Below are 17244 nucleotides of genomic sequence, written 5' to 3'. Positions count from 1 at the left end.
AAGGCAGCGCCGATTTCAGCTGGCGAGTGTGATGACCAGAAGATCATCACCCTGCGTGGAAGTTGACAGAGGATCCGAACCCGACTCGTCGGGAAGCGCTACAGCATTCACTCGGCAATGGCCATAATATCTTGAATACACTGGTTCTCAACCGATAAAGAGAAAATGAAAGAAAATGTCCGATTGCCGATGCGTAACAACTTTGGCCCTTGTCAGTACTTGGGCGGGTGAGCGCATGGGAACACAGGGCACTATTTGCACTTTTACTACCTATTTTTGTTTCTCCTTTGTTTTCGGAGCTACAGCCCGATTCGGTCAGGGAGACGCCACCGTGAAATGAAGGGGGCGTGCTGTGTGTCCATCGCCTCGCCTCTCCTTAGCTCTCTCAGTCGTTTCTCGTGCTTGTCGTTTTGATAAAGGCCGATTTGAGAGCGTCAGCTCTCGCGTCAGCTGAGCAAAGTCGAGACAAGTCGAGACACACTAAGGGCTGGTATGCAGCGAGTAAGAGGGCGAAAAAACAATAATTTAAGAGCGCGTGGCAAAAGTACTCATACGCGAAATTAAAAGCCTGCTGCGGTGGCCGGGAATCGAACCCGGATCAACTGCTTGGAAGGCAACTATGCTGACCATTACACCACCACCGCACAAGCGAGCGCCGCGCGTCCGCGCTGTGTCGGCTTCCCGCCAGTCGGCAGCGGCGGAAGGTGATCGTACCTGGCAGGCGCATTTCGAGGCAGGCTAGGGGAGCACATCCAGACGCATTCGGACAGCGTATCCGCGCACATTTCGCATCCTTTGGCAAGAGTTGGGCGCCGGCGACGCAAGAGTACGCAGAGGACCGCGTTCTGGCGGCATTTTTAAGCAGTGCAGTGCAGGATTCAGCGTCTGCAGCATCTTTCCCACAGAATGCTACGGCGCTTGACGGCAGTCCCACTTTCCCTTGAGACATCTGCTCGGGAAGCAGCGTCAAGTTACCGCTGGCCCCAGCATCGGTGGTTCAGTGGTAGAATGCTCGCCTGCCACGCGGGCGGCCCGGGTTCGATTCCCGGCCGATGCATCATTTTGCTTTTCCCGCGATGATGCTGCCGCGTGGCTTGAGCGCTTGAGATGCACGATCCACAAGAATGTGTAGCTGGATTTCCCTTGAGAAGGACCGAGAACGCAGCACTCGCGGGTCCCCACTAGGACGCTCGCATCATGTTCTACAGACTAGCGTCGGCCTGGCCTCACAAGTTGCCGGGTCCGGGTGCCTCCGAGGCTCTGAACTTTAACGACAAGGAGTGCTGCCTATCGTTGCAACAGCTGCAGCAGCACCGCAATCAACTGGGCCGGCAGTGCACGTGTAGCAACAGAACACGTTATCCAGGAAGTACAGTGTCTCTACGTCTAATATTGGGTACGGCATTTACCCAGTTTGCAGGACAAGCGGTGCACCCGTGCCTCGGTAGCGCAGTAGGCAGCGCGTAAGTCTCATAATCTTAAGGTCGTGAGTTCGATCCTCACCCGGGGCATTTAATTTTCTGTGACTGATGGTGGTGCTGTTGCTAGGGCGCCAACGTATTTCTTGTTTGTTATCCACAACGTTTCAACGCTTCAGCGGGAAAATGTTTACTTCCTGTTATTGCTACTTACAGCTTCCCTTTTCCTCTTCTCCCAGCAGAGCATGAAGCCAAAAGCATTGCTCTGCGACGTTTGAGGTGCGCGCCTTGCCAGTCACTATGTGCAAAGATGCTCGCAAAGAGAGAGGGGCGCCGACGCGGCACTCGACACGAAATGCGACAAGCGACCGTACGAACGGTCGAACGAAACGGCCGCATCCGGTGTGGTCTAGTGGCTAGGATACCTGGCTTTCACCCAGGAGGCCCGGGTTCGATTCCCGGTACCGGAACGGAATTTTTTCCACACGAATCGTGACAGGTTTGAGCTGTCCGAGCGGCCGTTTCCCGTCCTGCTCGCAATATAGCTACTGTTTCGTGACCGTCAGCAGAATATAGACTAGGGAAGCAGACACACGACGACCATAGAAATGGTGTATGGCTTCATGCCACCTGTTTCCAGCGTAGGGCTGAGCAACTGCATCTGCCGAGGCCCGTTAGCTCAGTTGGTTAGAGCGTCGTGCTAATAACGCGAAGGTCGTGGGTTCGATCCCCCCACGGGCCACTACTCCTTTACTACTACGAAAAGGCAGCGCCGATTTCAGCTGGCGAGTGTGATGACCAGAAGATCATCACCCTGCGTGGAAGTTGACAGAGGATCCGAACCCGACTCGTCGGGAAGCGCTACAGCATTCACTCGGCAATGGCCATAATATCTTGAATACACTGGTTCTCAACCGATAAAGAGAAAATGAAAGAAAATGTCCGATTGCCGATGCGTAACAACTTTGGCCCTTGTCAGTACTTGGGCGGGTGAGCGCATGGGAACACAGGGCACTATTTGCACTTTTACTACCTATTTTTGTTTCTCCTTTGTTTTCGGAGCTACAGCCCGATTCGGTCAGGGAGACGCCACCGTGAAATGAAGGGGGCGTGCTGTGTGTCCATCGCCTCGCCTCTCCTTAGCTCTCTCAGTCGTTTCTCGTGCTTGTCGTTTTGATAAAGGCCGATTTGAGAGCGTCAGCTCTCGCGTCAGCTGAGCAAAGTCGAGACAAGTCGAGACACACTAAGGGCTGGTATGCAGCGAGTAAGAGGGCGAAAAAACAATAATTTAAGAGCGCGTGGCAAAAGTACTCATACGCGAAATTAAAAGCCTGCTGCGGTGGCCGGGAATCGAACCCGGATCAACTGCTTGGAAGGCAACTATGCTGACCATTACACCACCACCGCACAAGCGAGCGCCGCGCGTCCGCGCTGTGTCGGCTTCCCGCCAGTCGGCAGCGGCGGAAGGTGATCGTACCTGGCAGGCGCATTTCGAGGCAGGCTAGGGGAGCACATCCAGACGCATTCGGACAGCGTATCCGCGCACATTTCGCATCCTTTGGCAAGAGTTGGGCGCCGGCGACGCAAGAGTACGCAGAGGACCGCGTTCTGGCGGCATTTTTAAGCAGTGCAGTGCAGGATTCAGCGTCTGCAGCATCTTTCCCACAGAATGCTACGGCGCTTGACGGCAGTCCCACTTTCCCTTGAGACATCTGCTCGGGAAGCAGCGTCAAGTTACCGCTGGCCCCAGCATCGGTGGTTCAGTGGTAGAATGCTCGCCTGCCACGCGGGCGGCCCGGGTTCGATTCCCGGCCGATGCATCATTTTGCTTTTCCCGCGATGATGCTGCCGCGTGGCTTGAGCGCTTGAGATGCACGATCCACAAGAATGTGTAGCTGGATTTCCCTTGAGAAGGACCGAGAACGCAGCACTCGCGGGTCCCCACTAGGACGCTCGCATCATGTTCTACAGACTAGCGTCGGCCTGGCCTCACAAGTTGCCGGGTCCGGGTGCCTCCGAGGCTCTGAACTTTAACGACAAGGAGTGCTGCCTATCGTTGCAACAGCTGCAGCAGCACCGCAATCAACTGGGCCGGCAGTGCACGTGTAGCAACAGAACACGTTATCCAGGAAGTACAGTGTCTCTACGTCTAATATTGGGTACGGCATTTACCCAGTTTGCAGGACAAGCGGTGCACCCGTGCCTCGGTAGCGCAGTAGGCAGCGCGTAAGTCTCATAATCTTAAGGTCGTGAGTTCGATCCTCACCCGGGGCATTTAATTTTCTGTGACTGATGGTGGTGCTGTTGCTAGGGCGCCAACGTATTTCTTGTTTGTTATCCACAACGTTTCAACGCTTCAGCGGGAAAATGTTTACTTCCTGTTATTGCTACTTACAGCTTCCCTTTTCCTCTTCTCCCAGCAGAGCATGAAGCCAAAAGCATTGCTCTGCGACGTTTGAGGTGCGCGCCTTGCCAGTCACTATGTGCAAAGATGCTCGCAAAGAGAGAGGGGCGCCGACGCGGCACTCGACACGAAATGCGACAAGCGACCGTACGAACGGTCGAACGAAACGGCCGCATCCGGTGTGGTCTAGTGGCTAGGATACCTGGCTTTCACCCAGGAGGCCCGGGTTCGATTCCCGGTACCGGAACGGAATTTTTTCCACACGAATCGTGACAGGTTTGAGCTGTCCGAGCGGCCGTTTCCCGTCCTGCTCGCAATATAGCTACTGTTTCGTGACCGTCAGCAGAATATAGACTAGGGAAGCAGACACACGACGACCATAGAAATGGTGTATGGCTTCATGCCACCTGTTTCCAGCGTAGGGCTGAGCAACTGCATCTGCCGAGGCCCGTTAGCTCAGTTGGTTAGAGCGTCGTGCTAATAACGCGAAGGTCGTGGGTTCGATCCCCCCACGGGCCACTACTCCTTTACTACTACGAAAAGGCAGCGCCGATTTCAGCTGGCGAGTGTGATGACCAGAAGATCATCACCCTGCGTGGAAGTTGACAGAGGATCCGAACCCGACTCGTCGGGAAGCGCTACAGCATTCACTCGGCAATGGCCATAATATCTTGAATACACTGGTTCTCAACCGATAAAGAGAAAATGAAAGAAAATGTCCGATTGCCGATGCGTAACAACTTTGGCCCTTGTCAGTACTTGGGCGGGTGAGCGCATGGGAACACAGGGCACTATTTGCACTTTTACTACCTATTTTTGTTTCTCCTTTGTTTTCGGAGCTACAGCCCGATTCGGTCAGGGAGACGCCACCGTGAAATGAAGGGGGCGTGCTGTGTGTCCATCGCCTCGCCTCTCCTTAGCTCTCTCAGTCGTTTCTCGTGCTTGTCGTTTTGATAAAGGCCGATTTGAGAGCGTCAGCTCTCGCGTCAGCTGAGCAAAGTCGAGACAAGTCGAGACACACTAAGGGCTGGTATGCAGCGAGTAAGAGGGCGAAAAAACAATAATTTAAGAGCGCGTGGCAAAAGTACTCATACGCGAAATTAAAAGCCTGCTGCGGTGGCCGGGAATCGAACCCGGATCAACTGCTTGGAAGGCAACTATGCTGACCATTACACCACCACCGCACAAGCGAGCGCCGCGCGTCCGCGCTGTGTCGGCTTCCCGCCAGTCGGCAGCGGCGGAAGGTGATCGTACCTGGCAGGCGCATTTCGAGGCAGGCTAGGGGAGCACATCCAGACGCATTCGGACAGCGTATCCGCGCACATTTCGCATCCTTTGGCAAGAGTTGGGCGCCGGCGACGCAAGAGTACGCAGAGGACCGCGTTCTGGCGGCATTTTTAAGCAGTGCAGTGCAGGATTCAGCGTCTGCAGCATCTTTCCCACAGAATGCTACGGCGCTTGACGGCAGTCCCACTTTCCCTTGAGACATCTGCTCGGGAAGCAGCGTCAAGTTACCGCTGGCCCCAGCATCGGTGGTTCAGTGGTAGAATGCTCGCCTGCCACGCGGGCGGCCCGGGTTCGATTCCCGGCCGATGCATCATTTTGCTTTTCCCGCGATGATGCTGCCGCGTGGCTTGAGCGCTTGAGATGCACGATCCACAAGAATGTGTAGCTGGATTTCCCTTGAGAAGGACCGAGAACGCAGCACTCGCGGGTCCCCACTAGGACGCTCGCATCATGTTCTACAGACTAGCGTCGGCCTGGCCTCACAAGTTGCCGGGTCCGGGTGCCTCCGAGGCTCTGAACTTTAACGACAAGGAGTGCTGCCTATCGTTGCAACAGCTGCAGCAGCACCGCAATCAACTGGGCCGGCAGTGCACGTGTAGCAACAGAACACGTTATCCAGGAAGTACAGTGTCTCTACGTCTAATATTGGGTACGGCATTTACCCAGTTTGCAGGACAAGCGGTGCACCCGTGCCTCGGTAGCGCAGTAGGCAGCGCGTAAGTCTCATAATCTTAAGGTCGTGAGTTCGATCCTCACCCGGGGCATTTAATTTTCTGTGACTGATGGTGGTGCTGTTGCTAGGGCGCCAACGTATTTCTTGTTTGTTATCCACAACGTTTCAACGCTTCAGCGGGAAAATGTTTACTTCCTGTTATTGCTACTTACAGCTTCCCTTTTCCTCTTCTCCCAGCAGAGCATGAAGCCAAAAGCATTGCTCTGCGACGTTTGAGGTGCGCGCCTTGCCAGTCACTATGTGCAAAGATGCTCGCAAAGAGAGAGGGGCGCCGACGCGGCACTCGACACGAAATGCGACAAGCGACCGTACGAACGGTCGAACGAAACGGCCGCATCCGGTGTGGTCTAGTGGCTAGGATACCTGGCTTTCACCCAGGAGGCCCGGGTTCGATTCCCGGTACCGGAACGGAATTTTTTCCACACGAATCGTGACAGGTTTGAGCTGTCCGAGCGGCCGTTTCCCGTCCTGCTCGCAATATAGCTACTGTTTCGTGACCGTCAGCAGAATATAGACTAGGGAAGCAGACACACGACGACCATAGAAATGGTGTATGGCTTCATGCCACCTGTTTCCAGCGTAGGGCTGAGCAACTGCATCTGCCGAGGCCCGTTAGCTCAGTTGGTTAGAGCGTCGTGCTAATAACGCGAAGGTCGTGGGTTCGATCCCCCCACGGGCCACTACTCCTTTACTACTACGAAAAGGCAGCGCCGATTTCAGCTGGCGAGTGTGATGACCAGAAGATCATCACCCTGCGTGGAAGTTGACAGAGGATCCGAACCCGACTCGTCGGGAAGCGCTACAGCATTCACTCGGCAATGGCCATAATATCTTGAATACACTGGTTCTCAACCGATAAAGAGAAAATGAAAGAAAATGTCCGATTGCCGATGCGTAACAACTTTGGCCCTTGTCAGTACTTGGGCGGGTGAGCGCATGGGAACACAGGGCACTATTTGCACTTTTACTTCCTATTTTTGTTTCTCCTTTGTTTTCGGAGCTACAGCCCGATTCGGTCAGGGAGACGCCACCGTGAAATGAAGGGGGCGTGCTGTGTGTCCATCGCCTCGCCTCTCCTTAGCTCTCTCAGTCGTTTCTCGTGCTTGTCGTTTTGATAAAGGCCGATTTGAGAGCGTCAGCTCTCGCGTCAGCTGAGCAAAGTCGAGACAAGTCGAGACACACTAAGGGCTGGTATGCAGCGAGTAAGAGGGCGAAAAAACAATAATTTAAGAGCGCGTGGCAAAAGTACTCATACGCGAAATTAAAAGCCTGCTGCGGTGGCCGGGAATCGAACCCGGATCAACTGCTTGGAAGGCAACTATGCTGACCATTACACCACCACCGCACAAGCGAGCGCCGCGCGTCCGCGCTGTGTCGGCTTCCCGCCAGTCGGCAGCGGCGGAAGGTGATCGTACCTGGCAGGCGCATTTCGAGGCAGGCTAGGGGAGCACATCCAGACGCATTCGGACAGCGTATCCGCGCACATTTCGCATCCTTTGGCAAGAGTTGGGCGCCGGCGACGCAAGAGTACGCAGAGGACCGCGTTCTGGCGGCATTTTTAAGCAGTGCAGTGCAGGATTCAGCGTCTGCAGCATCTTTCCCACAGAATGCTACGGCGCTTGACGGCAGTCCCACTTTCCCTTGAGACATCTGCTCGGGAAGCAGCGTCAAGTTACCGCTGGCCCCAGCATCGGTGGTTCAGTGGTAGAATGCTCGCCTGCCACGCGGGCGGCCCGGGTTCGATTCCCGGCCGATGCATCATTTTGCTTTTCCCGCGATGATGCTGCCGCGTGGCTTGAGCGCTTGAGATGCACGATCCACAAGAATGTGTAGCTGGATTTCCCTTGAGAAGGACCGAGAACGCAGCACTCGCGGGTCCCCACTAGGACGCTCGCATCATGTTCTACAGACTAGCGTCGGCCTGGCCTCACAAGTTGCCGGGTCCGGGTGCCTCCGAGGCTCTGAACTTTAACGACAAGGAGTGCTGCCTATCGTTGCAACAGCTGCAGCAGCACCGCAATCAACTGGGCCGGCAGTGCACGTGTAGCAACAGAACACGTTATCCAGGAAGTACAGTGTCTCTACGTCTAATATTGGGTACGGCATTTACCCAGTTTGCAGGACAAGCGGTGCACCCGTGCCTCGGTAGCGCAGTAGGCAGCGCGTAAGTCTCATAATCTTAAGGTCGTGAGTTCGATCCTCACCCGGGGCATTTAATTTTCTGTGACTGATGGTGGTGCTGTTGCTAGGGCGCCAACGTATTTCTTGTTTGTTATCCACAACGTTTCAACGCTTCAGCGGGAAAATGTTTACTTCCTGTTATTGCTACTTACAGCTTCCCTTTTCCTCTTCTCCCAGCAGAGCATGAAGCCAAAAGCATTGCTCTGCGACGTTTGAGGTGCGCGCCTTGCCAGTCACTATGTGCAAAGATGCTCGCAAAGAGAGAGGGGCGCCGACGCGGCACTCGACACGAAATGCGACAAGCGACCGTACGAACGGTCGAACGAAACGGCCGCATCCGGTGTGGTCTAGTGGCTAGGATACCTGGCTTTCACCCAGGAGGCCCGGGTTCGATTCCCGGTACCGGAACGGAATTTTTTCCACACGAATCGTGACAGGTTTGAGCTGTCCGAGCGGCCGTTTCCCGTCCTGCTCGCAATATAGCTACTGTTTCGTGACCGTCAGCAGAATATAGACTAGGGAAGCAGACACACGACGACCATAGAAATGGTGTATGGCTTCATGCCACCTGTTTCCAGCGTAGGGCTGAGCAACTGCATCTGCCGAGGCCCGTTAGCTCAGTTGGTTAGAGCGTCGTGCTAATAACGCGAAGGTCGTGGGTTCGATCCCCCCACGGGCCACTACTCCTTTACTACTACGAAAAGGCAGCGCCGATTTCAGCTGGCGAGTGTGATGACCAGAAGATCATCACCCTGCGTGGAAGTTGACAGAGGATCCGAACCCGACTCGTCGGGAAGCGCTACAGCATTCACTCGGCAATGGCCATAATATCTTGAATACACTGGTTCTCAACCGATAAAGAGAAAATGAAAGAAAATGTCCGATTGCCGATGCGTAACAACTTTGGCCCTTGTCAGTACTTGGGCGGGTGAGCGCATGGGAACACAGGGCACTATTTGCACTTTTACTACCTATTTTTGTTTCTCCTTTGTTTTCGGAGCTACAGCCCGATTCGGTCAGGGAGACGCCACCGTGAAATGAAGGGGGCGTGCTGTGTGTCCATCGCCTCGCCTCTCCTTAGCTCTCTCAGTCGTTTCTCGTGCTTGTCGTTTTGATAAAGGCCGATTTGAGAGCGTCAGCTCTCGCGTCAGCTGAGCAAAGTCGAGACAAGTCGAGACACACTAAGGGCTGGTATGCAGCGAGTAAGAGGGCGAAAAAACAATAATTTAAGAGCGCGTGGCAAAAGTACTCATACGCGAAATTAAAAGCCTGCTGCGGTGGCCGGGAATCGAACCCGGATCAACTGCTTGGAAGGCAACTATGCTGACCATTACACCACCACCGCACAAGCGAGCGCCGCGCGTCCGCGCTGTGTCGGCTTCCCGCCAGTCGGCAGCGGCGGAAGGTGATCGTACCTGGCAGGCGCATTTCGAGGCAGGCTAGGGGAGCACATCCAGACGCATTCGGACAGCGTATCCGCGCACATTTCGCATCCTTTGGCAAGAGTTGGGCGCCGGCGACGCAAGAGTACGCAGAGGACCGCGTTCTGGCGGCATTTTTAAGCAGTGCAGTGCAGGATTCAGCGTCTGCAGCATCTTTCCCACAGAATGCTACGGCGCTTGACGGCAGTCCCACTTTCCCTTGAGACATCTGCTCGGGAAGCAGCGTCAAGTTACCGCTGGCCCCAGCATCGGTGGTTCAGTGGTAGAATGCTCGCCTGCCACGCGGGCGGCCCGGGTTCGACTCCCGGCCGATGCATCATTTTGCTTTTCCCGCGATGATGCTGCCGCGTGGCTTGAGCGCTTGAGATGCACGATCCACAAGAATGTGTAGCTGGATTTCCCTTGAGAAGGACCGAGAACGCAGCACTCGCGGGTCCCCACTAGGACGCTCGCATCATGTTCTACAGACTAGCGTCGGCCTGGCCTCACAAGTTGCCGGGTCCGGGTGCCTCCGAGGCTCTGAACTTTAACGACAAGGAGTGCTGCCTATCGTTGCAACAGCTGCAGCAGCACCGCAATCAACTGGGCCGGCAGTGCACGTGTAGCAACAGAACACGTTATCCAGGAAGTACAGTGTCTCTACGTCTAATATTGGGTACGGCATTTACCCAGTTTGCAGGACAAGCGGTGCACCCGTGCCTCGGTAGCGCAGTAGGCAGCGCGTAAGTCTCATAATCTTAAGGTCGTGAGTTCGATCCTCACCCGGGGCATTTAATTTTCTGTGACTGATGGTGGTGCTGTTGCTAGGGCGCCAACGTATTTCTTGTTTGTTATCCACAACGTTTCAACGCTTCAGCGGGAAAATGTTTACTTCCTGTTATTGCTACTTACAGCTTCCCTTTTCCTCTTCTCCCAGCAGAGCATGAAGCCAAAAGCATTGCTCTGCGACGTTTGAGGTGCGCGCCTTGCCAGTCACTATGTGCAAAGATGCTCGCAAAGAGAGAGGGGCGCCGACGCGGCACTCGACACGAAATGCGACAAGCGACCGTACGAACGGTCGAACGAAACGGCCGCATCCGGTGTGGTCTAGTGGCTAGGATACCTGGCTTTCACCCAGGAGGCCCGGGTTCGATTCCCGGTACCGGAACGGAATTTTTTCCACACGAATCGTGACAGGTTTGAGCTGTCCGAGCGGCCGTTTCCCGTCCTGCTCGCAATATAGCTACTGTTTCGTGACCGTCAGCAGAATATAGACTAGGGAAGCAGACACACGACGACCATAGAAATGGTGTATGGCTTCATGCCACCTGTTTCCAGCGTAGGGCTGAGCAACTGCATCTGCCGAGGCCCGTTAGCTCAGTTGGTTAGAGCGTCGTGCTAATAACGCGAAGGTCGTGGGTTCGATCCCCCCACGGGCCACTACTCCTTTACTACTACGAAAAGGCAGCGCCGATTTCAGCTGGCGAGTGTGATGACCAGAAGATCATCACCCTGCGTGGAAGTTGACAGAGGATCCGAACCCGACTCGTCGGGAAGCGCTACAGCATTCACTCGGCAATGGCCATAATATCTTGAATACACTGGTTCTCAACCGATAAAGAGAAAATGAAAGAAAATGTCCGATTGCCGATGCGTAACAACTTTGGCCCTTGTCAGTACTTGGGCGGGTGAGCGCATGGGAACACAGGGCACTATTTGCACTTTTACTACCTATTTTTGTTTCTCCTTTGTTTTCGGAGCTACAGCCCGATTCGGTCAGGGAGACGCCACCGTGAAATGAAGGGGGCGTGCTGTGTGTCCATCGCCTCGCCTCTCCTTAGCTCTCTCAGTCGTTTCTCGTGCTTGTCGTTTTGATAAAGGCCGATTTGAGAGCGTCAGCTCTCGCGTCAGCTGAGCAAAGTCGAGACAAGTCGAGACACACTAAGGGCTGGTATGCAGCGAGTAAGAGGGCGAAAAAACAATAATTTAAGAGCGCGTGGCAAAAGTACTCATACGCGAAATTAAAAGCCTGCTGCGGTGGCCGGGAATCGAACCCGGATCAACTGCTTGGAAGGCAACTATGCTGACCATTACACCACCACCGCACAAGCGAGCGCCGCGCGTCCGCGCTGTGTCGGCTTCCCGCCAGTCGGCAGCGGCGGAAGGTGATCGTACCTGGCAGGCGCATTTCGAGGCAGGCTAGGGGAGCACATCCAGACGCATTCGGACAGCGTATCCGCGCACATTTCGCATCCTTTGGCAAGAGTTGGGCGCCGGCGACGCAAGAGTACGCAGAGGACCGCGTTCTGGCGGCATTTTTAAGCAGTGCAGTGCAGGATTCAGCGTCTGCAGCATCTTTCCCACAGAATGCTACGGCGCTTGACGGCAGTCCCACTTTCCCTTGAGACATCTGCTCGGGAAGCAGCGTCAAGTTACCGCTGGCCCCAGCATCGGTGGTTCAGTGGTAGAATGCTCGCCTGCCACGCGGGCGGCCCGGGTTCGATTCCCGGCCGATGCATCATTTTGCTTTTCCCGCGATGATGCTGCCGCGTGGCTTGAGCGCTTGAGATGCACGATCCACAAGAATGTGTAGCTGGATTTCCCTTGAGAAGGACCGAGAACGCAGCACTCGCGGGTCCCCACTAGGACGCTCGCATCATGTTCTACAGACTAGCGTCGGCCTGGCCTCACAAGTTGCCGGGTCCGGGTGCCTCCGAGGCTCTGAACTTTAACGACAAGGAGTGCTGCCTATCGTTGCAACAGCTGCAGCAGCACCGCAATCAACTGGGCCGGCAGTGCACGTGTAGCAACAGAACACGTTATCCAGGAAGTACAGTGTCTCTACGTCTAATATTGGGTACGGCATTTACCCAGTTTGCAGGACAAGCGGTGCACCCGTGCCTCGGTAGCGCAGTAGGCAGCGCGTAAGTCTCATAATCTTAAGGTCGTGAGTTCGATCCTCACCCGGGGCATTTAATTTTCTGTGACTGATGGTGGTGCTGTTGCTAGGGCGCCAACGTATTTCTTGTTTGTTATCCACAACGTTTCAACGCTTCAGCGGGAAAATGTTTACTTCCTGTTATTGCTACTTACAGCTTCCCTTTTCCTCTTCTCCCAGCAGAGCATGAAGCCAAAAGCATTGCTCTGCGACGTTTGAGGTGCGCGCCTTGCCAGTCACTATGTGCAAAGATGCTCGCAAAGAGAGAGGGGCGCCGACGCGGCACTCGACACGAAATGCGACAAGCGACCGTACGAACGGTCGAACGAAACGGTCGCATCCGGTGTGGTCTAGTGGCTAGGATACCTGGCTTTCACCCAGGAGGCCCGGGTTCGATTCCCGGTACCGGAACGGAATTTTTTCCACACGAATCGTGACAGGTTTGAGCTGTCCGAGCGGCCGTTTCCCGTCCTGCTCGCAATATAGCTACTGTTTCGTGACCGTCAGCAGAATATAGACTAGGGAAGCAGACACACGACGACCATAGAAATGGTGTATGGCTTCATGCCACCTGTTTCCAGCGTAGGGCTGAGCAACTGCATCTGCCGAGGCCCGTTAGCTCAGTTGGTTAGAGCGTCGTGCTAATAACGCGAAGGTCGTGGGTTCGATCCCCCCACGGGCCACTACTCCTTTACTACTACGAAAAGGCAGCGCCGATTTCAGCTGGCGAGTGTGATGACCAGAAGATCATCACCCTGCGTGGAAGTTGACAGAGGATCCGAACCCGACTCGTCGGGAAGCGCTACAGCATTCACTCGGCAATGGCCATAATATCTTGAATACACTGGTTCTCAACCGATAAAGAGAAAATGAAAGAAAATGTCCGATTGCCGATGCGTAACAACTTTGGCCCTTGTCAGTACTTGGGCGGGTGAGCGCATGGGAACACAGGGCACTATTTGCACTTTTACTTCCTATTTTTGTTTCTCCTTTGTTTTCGGAGCTACAGCCCGATTCGGTCAGGGAGACGCCACCGTGAAATGAAGGGGGCGTGCTGTGTGTCCATCGCCTCGCCTCTCCTTAGCTCTCTCAGTCGTTTCTCGTGCTTGTCGTTTTGATAAAGGCCGATTTGAGAGCGTCAGCTCTCGCGTCAGCTGAGCAAAGTCGAGACAAGTCGAGACACACTAAGGGCTGGTATGCAGCGAGTAAGAGGGCGAAAAAACAATAATTTAAGAGCGCGTGGCAAAAGTACTCATACGCGAAATTAAAAGCCTGCTGCGGTGGCCGGGAATCGAACCCGGATCAACTGCTTGGAAGGCAACTATGCTGACCATTACACCACCACCGCACAAGCGAGCGCCGCGCGTCCGCGCTGTGTCGGCTTCCCGCCAGTCGGCAGCGGCGGAAGGTGATCGTACCTGGCAGGCGCATTTCGAGGCAGGCTAGGGGAGCACATCCAGACGCATTCGGACAGCGTATCCGCGCACATTTCGCATCCTTTGGCAAGAGTTGGGCGCCGGCGACGCAAGAGTACGCAGAGGACCGCGTTCTGGCGGCATTTTTAAGCAGTGCAGTGCAGGATTCAGCGTCTGCAGCATCTTTCCCACAGAATGCTACGGCGCTTGACGGCAGTCCCACTTTCCCTTGAGACATCTGCTCGGGAAGCAGCGTCAAGTTACCGCTGGCCCCAGCATCGGTGGTTCAGTGGTAGAATGCTCGCCTGCCACGCGGGCGGCCCGGGTTCGATTCCCGGCCGATGCATCATTTTGCTTTTCCCGCGATGATGCTGCCGCGTGGCTTGAGCGCTTGAGATGCACGATCCACAAGAATGTGTAGCTGGATTTCCCTTGAGAAGGACCGAGAACGCAGCACTCGCGGGTCCCCACTAGGACGCTCGCATCATGTTCTACAGACTAGCGTCGGCCTGGCCTCACAAGTTGCCGGGTCCGGGTGCCTCCGAGGCTCTGAACTTTAACGACAAGGAGTGCTGCCTATCGTTGCAACAGCTGCAGCAGCACCGCAATCAACTGGGCCGGCAGTGCACGTGTAGCAACAGAACACGTTATCCAGGAAGTACAGTGTCTCTACGTCTAATATTGGGTACGGCATTTACCCAGTTTGCAGGACAAGCGGTGCACCCGTGCCTCGGTAGCGCAGTAGGCAGCGCGTAAGTCTCATAATCTTAAGGTCGTGAGTTCGATCCTCACCCGGGGCATTTAATTTTCTGTGACTGATGGTGGTGCTGTTGCTAGGGCGCCAACGTATTTCTTGTTTGTTATCCACAACGTTTCAACGCTTCAGCGGGAAAATGTTTACTTCCTGTTATTGCTACTTACAGCTTCCCTTTTCCTCTTCTCCCAGCAGAGCATGAAGCCAAAAGCATTGCTCTGCGACGTTTGAGGTGCGCGCCTTGCCAGTCACTATGTGCAAAGATGCTCGCAAAGAGAGAGGGGCGCCGACGCGGCACTCGACACGAAATGCGACAAGCGACCGTACGAACGGTCGAACGAAACGGCCGCATCCGGTGTGGTCTAGTGGCTAGGATACCTGGCTTTCACCCAGGAGGCCCGGGTTCGATTCCCGGTACCGGAACGGAATTTTTTCCACACGAATCGTGACAGGTTTGAGCTGTCCGAGCGGCCGTTTCCCGTCCTGCTCGCAATATAGCTACTGTTTCGTGACCGTCAGCAGAATATAGACTAGGGAAGCAGACACACGACGACCATAGAAATGGTGTATGGCTTCATGCCACCTGTTTCCAGCGTAGGGCTGAGCAACTGCATCTGCCGAGGCCCGTTAGCTCAGTTGGTTAGAGCGTCGTGCTAATAACGCGAAGGTCGTGGGTTCGATCCCCCCACGGGCCACTACTCCTTTACTACTACGAAAAGGCAGCGCCGATTTCAGCTGGCGAGTGTGATGACCAGAAGATCATCACCCTGCGTGGAAGTTGACAGAGGATCCGAACCCGACTCGTCGGGAAGCGCTACAGCATTCACTCGGCAATGGCCATAATATCTTGAATACACTGGTTCTCAACCGATAAAGAGAAAATGAAAGAAAATGTCCGATTGCCGATGCGTAACAACTTTGGCCCTTGTCAGTACTTGGGCGGGTGAGCGCATGGGAACACAGGGCACTATTTGCACTTTTACTACCTATTTTTGTTTCTCCTTTGTTTTCGGAGCTACAGCCCGATTCGGTCAGGGAGACGCCACCGTGAAATGAAGGGGGCGTGCTGTGTGTCCATCGCCTCGCCTCTCCTTAGCTCTCTCAGTCGTTTCTCGTGCTTGTCGTTTTGATAAAGGCCGATTTGAGAGCGTCAGCTCTCGCGTCAGCTGAGCAAAGTCGAGACAAGTCGAGACACACTAAGGGCTGGTATGCAGCGAGTAAGAGGGCGAAAAAACAATAATTTAAGAGCGCGTGGCAAAAGTACTCATACGCGAAATTAAAAGCCTGCTGCGGTGGCCGGGAATCGAACCCGGATCAACTGCTTGGAAGGCAACTATGCTGACCATTACACCACCACCGCACAAGCGAGCGCCGCGCGTCCGCGCTGTGTCGGCTTCCCGCCAGTCGGCAGCGGCGGAAGGTGATCGTACCTGGCAGGCGCATTTCGAGGCAGGCTAGGGGAGCACATCCAGACGCATTCGGACAGCGTATCCGCGCACATTTCGCATCCTTTGGCAAGAGTTGGGCGCCGGCGACGCAAGAGTACGCAGAGGACCGCGTTCTGGCGGCATTTTTAAGCAGTGCAGTGCAGGATTCAGCGTCTGCAGCATCTTTCCCACAGAATGCTACGGCGCTTGACGGCAGTCCCACTTTCCCTTGAGACATCTGCTCGGGAAGCAGCGTCAAGTTACCGCTGGCCCCAGCATCGGTGGTTCAGTGGTAGAATGCTCGCCTGCCACGCGGGCGGCCCGGGTTCGACTCCCGGCCGATGCATCATTTTGCTTTTCCCGCGATGATGCTGCCGCGTGGCTTGAGCGCTTGAGATGCACGATCCACAAGAATGTGTAGCTGGATTTCCCTTGAGAAGGACCGAGAACGCAGCACTCGCGGGTCCCCACTAGGACGCTCGCATCATGTTCTACAGACTAGCGTCGGCCTGGCCTCACAAGTTGCCGGGTCCGGGTGCCTCCGAGGCTCTGAACTTTAACGACAAGGAGTGCTGCCTATCGTTGCAACAGCTGCAGCAGCACCGCAATCAACTGGGCCGGCAGTGCACGTGTAGCAACAGAACACGTTATCCAGGAAGTACAGTGTCTCTACGTCTAATATTGGGTACGGCATTTACCCAGTTTGCAGGACAAGCGGTGCACCCGTGCCTCGGTAGCGCAGTAGGCAGCGCGTAAGTCTCATAATCTTAAGGTCGTGAGTTCGATCCTCACCCGGGGCATTTAATTTTCTGTGACTGATGGTGGTGCTGTTGCTAGGGCGCCAACGTATTTCTTGTTTGTTATCCACAACGTTTCAACGCTTCAGCGGGAAAATGTTTACTTCCTGTTATTGCTACTTACAGCTTCCCTTTTCCTCTTCTCCCAGCAGAGCATGAAGCCAAAAGCATTGCTCTGCGACGTTTGAGGTGCGCGCCTTGCCAGTCACTATGTGCAAAGATGCTCGCAAAGAGAGAGGGGCGCCGACGCGGCACTCGACACGAAATGCGACAAGCGACCGTACGAACGGTCGAACGAAACGGCCGCATCCGGTGTGGTCTAGTGGCTAGGATACCTGGCTTTCACCCAGGAGGCCCGGGTTCGATTCCCGGTACCGGAACGGAATTTTTTCCACACGAATCGTGACAGGTTTGAGCTGTCCGAGCGGCCGTTTCCCGTCCTGCTCGCAATATAGCTACTGTTTCGTGA

General features: G+C 54.9%; 39 non-coding genes across 39 annotated transcripts; 31 read left to right on the top strand and 8 right to left on the bottom strand.

Annotated features, from left to right (window-relative positions):
• Positions 1 to 572: 572 nt before the first annotated feature.
• Positions 573 to 644, bottom strand: Trnag-ucc. Its single transcript has one exon. It is a non-coding gene; the product is annotated as a tRNA-Gly (tRNA).
• A 342-nt stretch (positions 645 to 986) lies between these two features.
• Trnag-gcc lies at positions 987 to 1057 on the top strand. Its single transcript has one exon. It is a non-coding gene; the product is annotated as a tRNA-Gly (tRNA).
• Positions 1058 to 1438: 381 nt separating this feature from the next.
• On the top strand, positions 1439 to 1511 carry Trnam-cau. The gene has a single exon. It is a non-coding gene; the product is annotated as a tRNA-Met (tRNA).
• Positions 1512 to 1816: 305 nt separating this feature from the next.
• Trnae-uuc lies at positions 1817 to 1888 on the top strand. The gene has a single exon. It is a non-coding gene; the product is annotated as a tRNA-Glu (tRNA).
• Positions 1889 to 2086: 198 nt separating this feature from the next.
• On the top strand, positions 2087 to 2160 carry Trnai-aau. The gene has a single exon. It is a non-coding gene; the product is annotated as a tRNA-Ile (tRNA).
• A 593-nt stretch (positions 2161 to 2753) lies between these two features.
• Trnag-ucc lies at positions 2754 to 2825 on the bottom strand. Its single transcript has one exon. It is a non-coding gene; the product is annotated as a tRNA-Gly (tRNA).
• Positions 2826 to 3167: 342 nt separating this feature from the next.
• Trnag-gcc lies at positions 3168 to 3238 on the top strand. The gene has a single exon. It is a non-coding gene; the product is annotated as a tRNA-Gly (tRNA).
• A 381-nt stretch (positions 3239 to 3619) lies between these two features.
• Positions 3620 to 3692, top strand: Trnam-cau. Its single transcript has one exon. It is a non-coding gene; the product is annotated as a tRNA-Met (tRNA).
• Positions 3693 to 3997: 305 nt separating this feature from the next.
• Trnae-uuc lies at positions 3998 to 4069 on the top strand. The gene has a single exon. It is a non-coding gene; the product is annotated as a tRNA-Glu (tRNA).
• A 198-nt stretch (positions 4070 to 4267) lies between these two features.
• On the top strand, positions 4268 to 4341 carry Trnai-aau. The gene has a single exon. It is a non-coding gene; the product is annotated as a tRNA-Ile (tRNA).
• Positions 4342 to 4934: 593 nt separating this feature from the next.
• Trnag-ucc lies at positions 4935 to 5006 on the bottom strand. The gene has a single exon. It is a non-coding gene; the product is annotated as a tRNA-Gly (tRNA).
• A 342-nt stretch (positions 5007 to 5348) lies between these two features.
• On the top strand, positions 5349 to 5419 carry Trnag-gcc. The gene has a single exon. It is a non-coding gene; the product is annotated as a tRNA-Gly (tRNA).
• Positions 5420 to 5800: 381 nt separating this feature from the next.
• On the top strand, positions 5801 to 5873 carry Trnam-cau. The gene has a single exon. It is a non-coding gene; the product is annotated as a tRNA-Met (tRNA).
• A 305-nt stretch (positions 5874 to 6178) lies between these two features.
• On the top strand, positions 6179 to 6250 carry Trnae-uuc. The gene has a single exon. It is a non-coding gene; the product is annotated as a tRNA-Glu (tRNA).
• Positions 6251 to 6448: 198 nt separating this feature from the next.
• Trnai-aau lies at positions 6449 to 6522 on the top strand. Its single transcript has one exon. It is a non-coding gene; the product is annotated as a tRNA-Ile (tRNA).
• Positions 6523 to 7115: 593 nt separating this feature from the next.
• On the bottom strand, positions 7116 to 7187 carry Trnag-ucc. Its single transcript has one exon. It is a non-coding gene; the product is annotated as a tRNA-Gly (tRNA).
• A 342-nt stretch (positions 7188 to 7529) lies between these two features.
• Trnag-gcc lies at positions 7530 to 7600 on the top strand. The gene has a single exon. It is a non-coding gene; the product is annotated as a tRNA-Gly (tRNA).
• A 381-nt stretch (positions 7601 to 7981) lies between these two features.
• Positions 7982 to 8054, top strand: Trnam-cau. Its single transcript has one exon. It is a non-coding gene; the product is annotated as a tRNA-Met (tRNA).
• A 305-nt stretch (positions 8055 to 8359) lies between these two features.
• Trnae-uuc lies at positions 8360 to 8431 on the top strand. The gene has a single exon. It is a non-coding gene; the product is annotated as a tRNA-Glu (tRNA).
• A 198-nt stretch (positions 8432 to 8629) lies between these two features.
• On the top strand, positions 8630 to 8703 carry Trnai-aau. Its single transcript has one exon. It is a non-coding gene; the product is annotated as a tRNA-Ile (tRNA).
• Positions 8704 to 9296: 593 nt separating this feature from the next.
• On the bottom strand, positions 9297 to 9368 carry Trnag-ucc. Its single transcript has one exon. It is a non-coding gene; the product is annotated as a tRNA-Gly (tRNA).
• Positions 9369 to 9710: 342 nt separating this feature from the next.
• Trnag-gcc lies at positions 9711 to 9781 on the top strand. The gene has a single exon. It is a non-coding gene; the product is annotated as a tRNA-Gly (tRNA).
• Positions 9782 to 10162: 381 nt separating this feature from the next.
• Trnam-cau lies at positions 10163 to 10235 on the top strand. The gene has a single exon. It is a non-coding gene; the product is annotated as a tRNA-Met (tRNA).
• Positions 10236 to 10540: 305 nt separating this feature from the next.
• Trnae-uuc lies at positions 10541 to 10612 on the top strand. Its single transcript has one exon. It is a non-coding gene; the product is annotated as a tRNA-Glu (tRNA).
• A 198-nt stretch (positions 10613 to 10810) lies between these two features.
• Trnai-aau lies at positions 10811 to 10884 on the top strand. The gene has a single exon. It is a non-coding gene; the product is annotated as a tRNA-Ile (tRNA).
• Positions 10885 to 11477: 593 nt separating this feature from the next.
• On the bottom strand, positions 11478 to 11549 carry Trnag-ucc. The gene has a single exon. It is a non-coding gene; the product is annotated as a tRNA-Gly (tRNA).
• A 342-nt stretch (positions 11550 to 11891) lies between these two features.
• On the top strand, positions 11892 to 11962 carry Trnag-gcc. Its single transcript has one exon. It is a non-coding gene; the product is annotated as a tRNA-Gly (tRNA).
• A 381-nt stretch (positions 11963 to 12343) lies between these two features.
• Trnam-cau lies at positions 12344 to 12416 on the top strand. The gene has a single exon. It is a non-coding gene; the product is annotated as a tRNA-Met (tRNA).
• A 305-nt stretch (positions 12417 to 12721) lies between these two features.
• On the top strand, positions 12722 to 12793 carry Trnae-uuc. Its single transcript has one exon. It is a non-coding gene; the product is annotated as a tRNA-Glu (tRNA).
• A 198-nt stretch (positions 12794 to 12991) lies between these two features.
• On the top strand, positions 12992 to 13065 carry Trnai-aau. Its single transcript has one exon. It is a non-coding gene; the product is annotated as a tRNA-Ile (tRNA).
• A 593-nt stretch (positions 13066 to 13658) lies between these two features.
• Positions 13659 to 13730, bottom strand: Trnag-ucc. Its single transcript has one exon. It is a non-coding gene; the product is annotated as a tRNA-Gly (tRNA).
• A 342-nt stretch (positions 13731 to 14072) lies between these two features.
• On the top strand, positions 14073 to 14143 carry Trnag-gcc. Its single transcript has one exon. It is a non-coding gene; the product is annotated as a tRNA-Gly (tRNA).
• Positions 14144 to 14524: 381 nt separating this feature from the next.
• On the top strand, positions 14525 to 14597 carry Trnam-cau. Its single transcript has one exon. It is a non-coding gene; the product is annotated as a tRNA-Met (tRNA).
• A 305-nt stretch (positions 14598 to 14902) lies between these two features.
• Positions 14903 to 14974, top strand: Trnae-uuc. The gene has a single exon. It is a non-coding gene; the product is annotated as a tRNA-Glu (tRNA).
• A 198-nt stretch (positions 14975 to 15172) lies between these two features.
• On the top strand, positions 15173 to 15246 carry Trnai-aau. Its single transcript has one exon. It is a non-coding gene; the product is annotated as a tRNA-Ile (tRNA).
• A 593-nt stretch (positions 15247 to 15839) lies between these two features.
• Positions 15840 to 15911, bottom strand: Trnag-ucc. The gene has a single exon. It is a non-coding gene; the product is annotated as a tRNA-Gly (tRNA).
• A 342-nt stretch (positions 15912 to 16253) lies between these two features.
• Positions 16254 to 16324, top strand: Trnag-gcc. Its single transcript has one exon. It is a non-coding gene; the product is annotated as a tRNA-Gly (tRNA).
• A 381-nt stretch (positions 16325 to 16705) lies between these two features.
• Trnam-cau lies at positions 16706 to 16778 on the top strand. Its single transcript has one exon. It is a non-coding gene; the product is annotated as a tRNA-Met (tRNA).
• A 305-nt stretch (positions 16779 to 17083) lies between these two features.
• On the top strand, positions 17084 to 17155 carry Trnae-uuc. The gene has a single exon. It is a non-coding gene; the product is annotated as a tRNA-Glu (tRNA).
• The last annotated feature ends 89 nt before the right edge of the window (positions 17156 to 17244 follow it).

This window comes from Schistocerca piceifrons, chromosome 2 (assembly GCF_021461385.2).
Source record: "Schistocerca piceifrons isolate TAMUIC-IGC-003096 chromosome 2, iqSchPice1.1, whole genome shotgun sequence".
Taxonomy (NCBI): domain Eukaryota; kingdom Metazoa; phylum Arthropoda; class Insecta; order Orthoptera; family Acrididae; genus Schistocerca; species Schistocerca piceifrons.
This window is presented reverse-complemented; position numbering and strand designations above follow the sequence as displayed.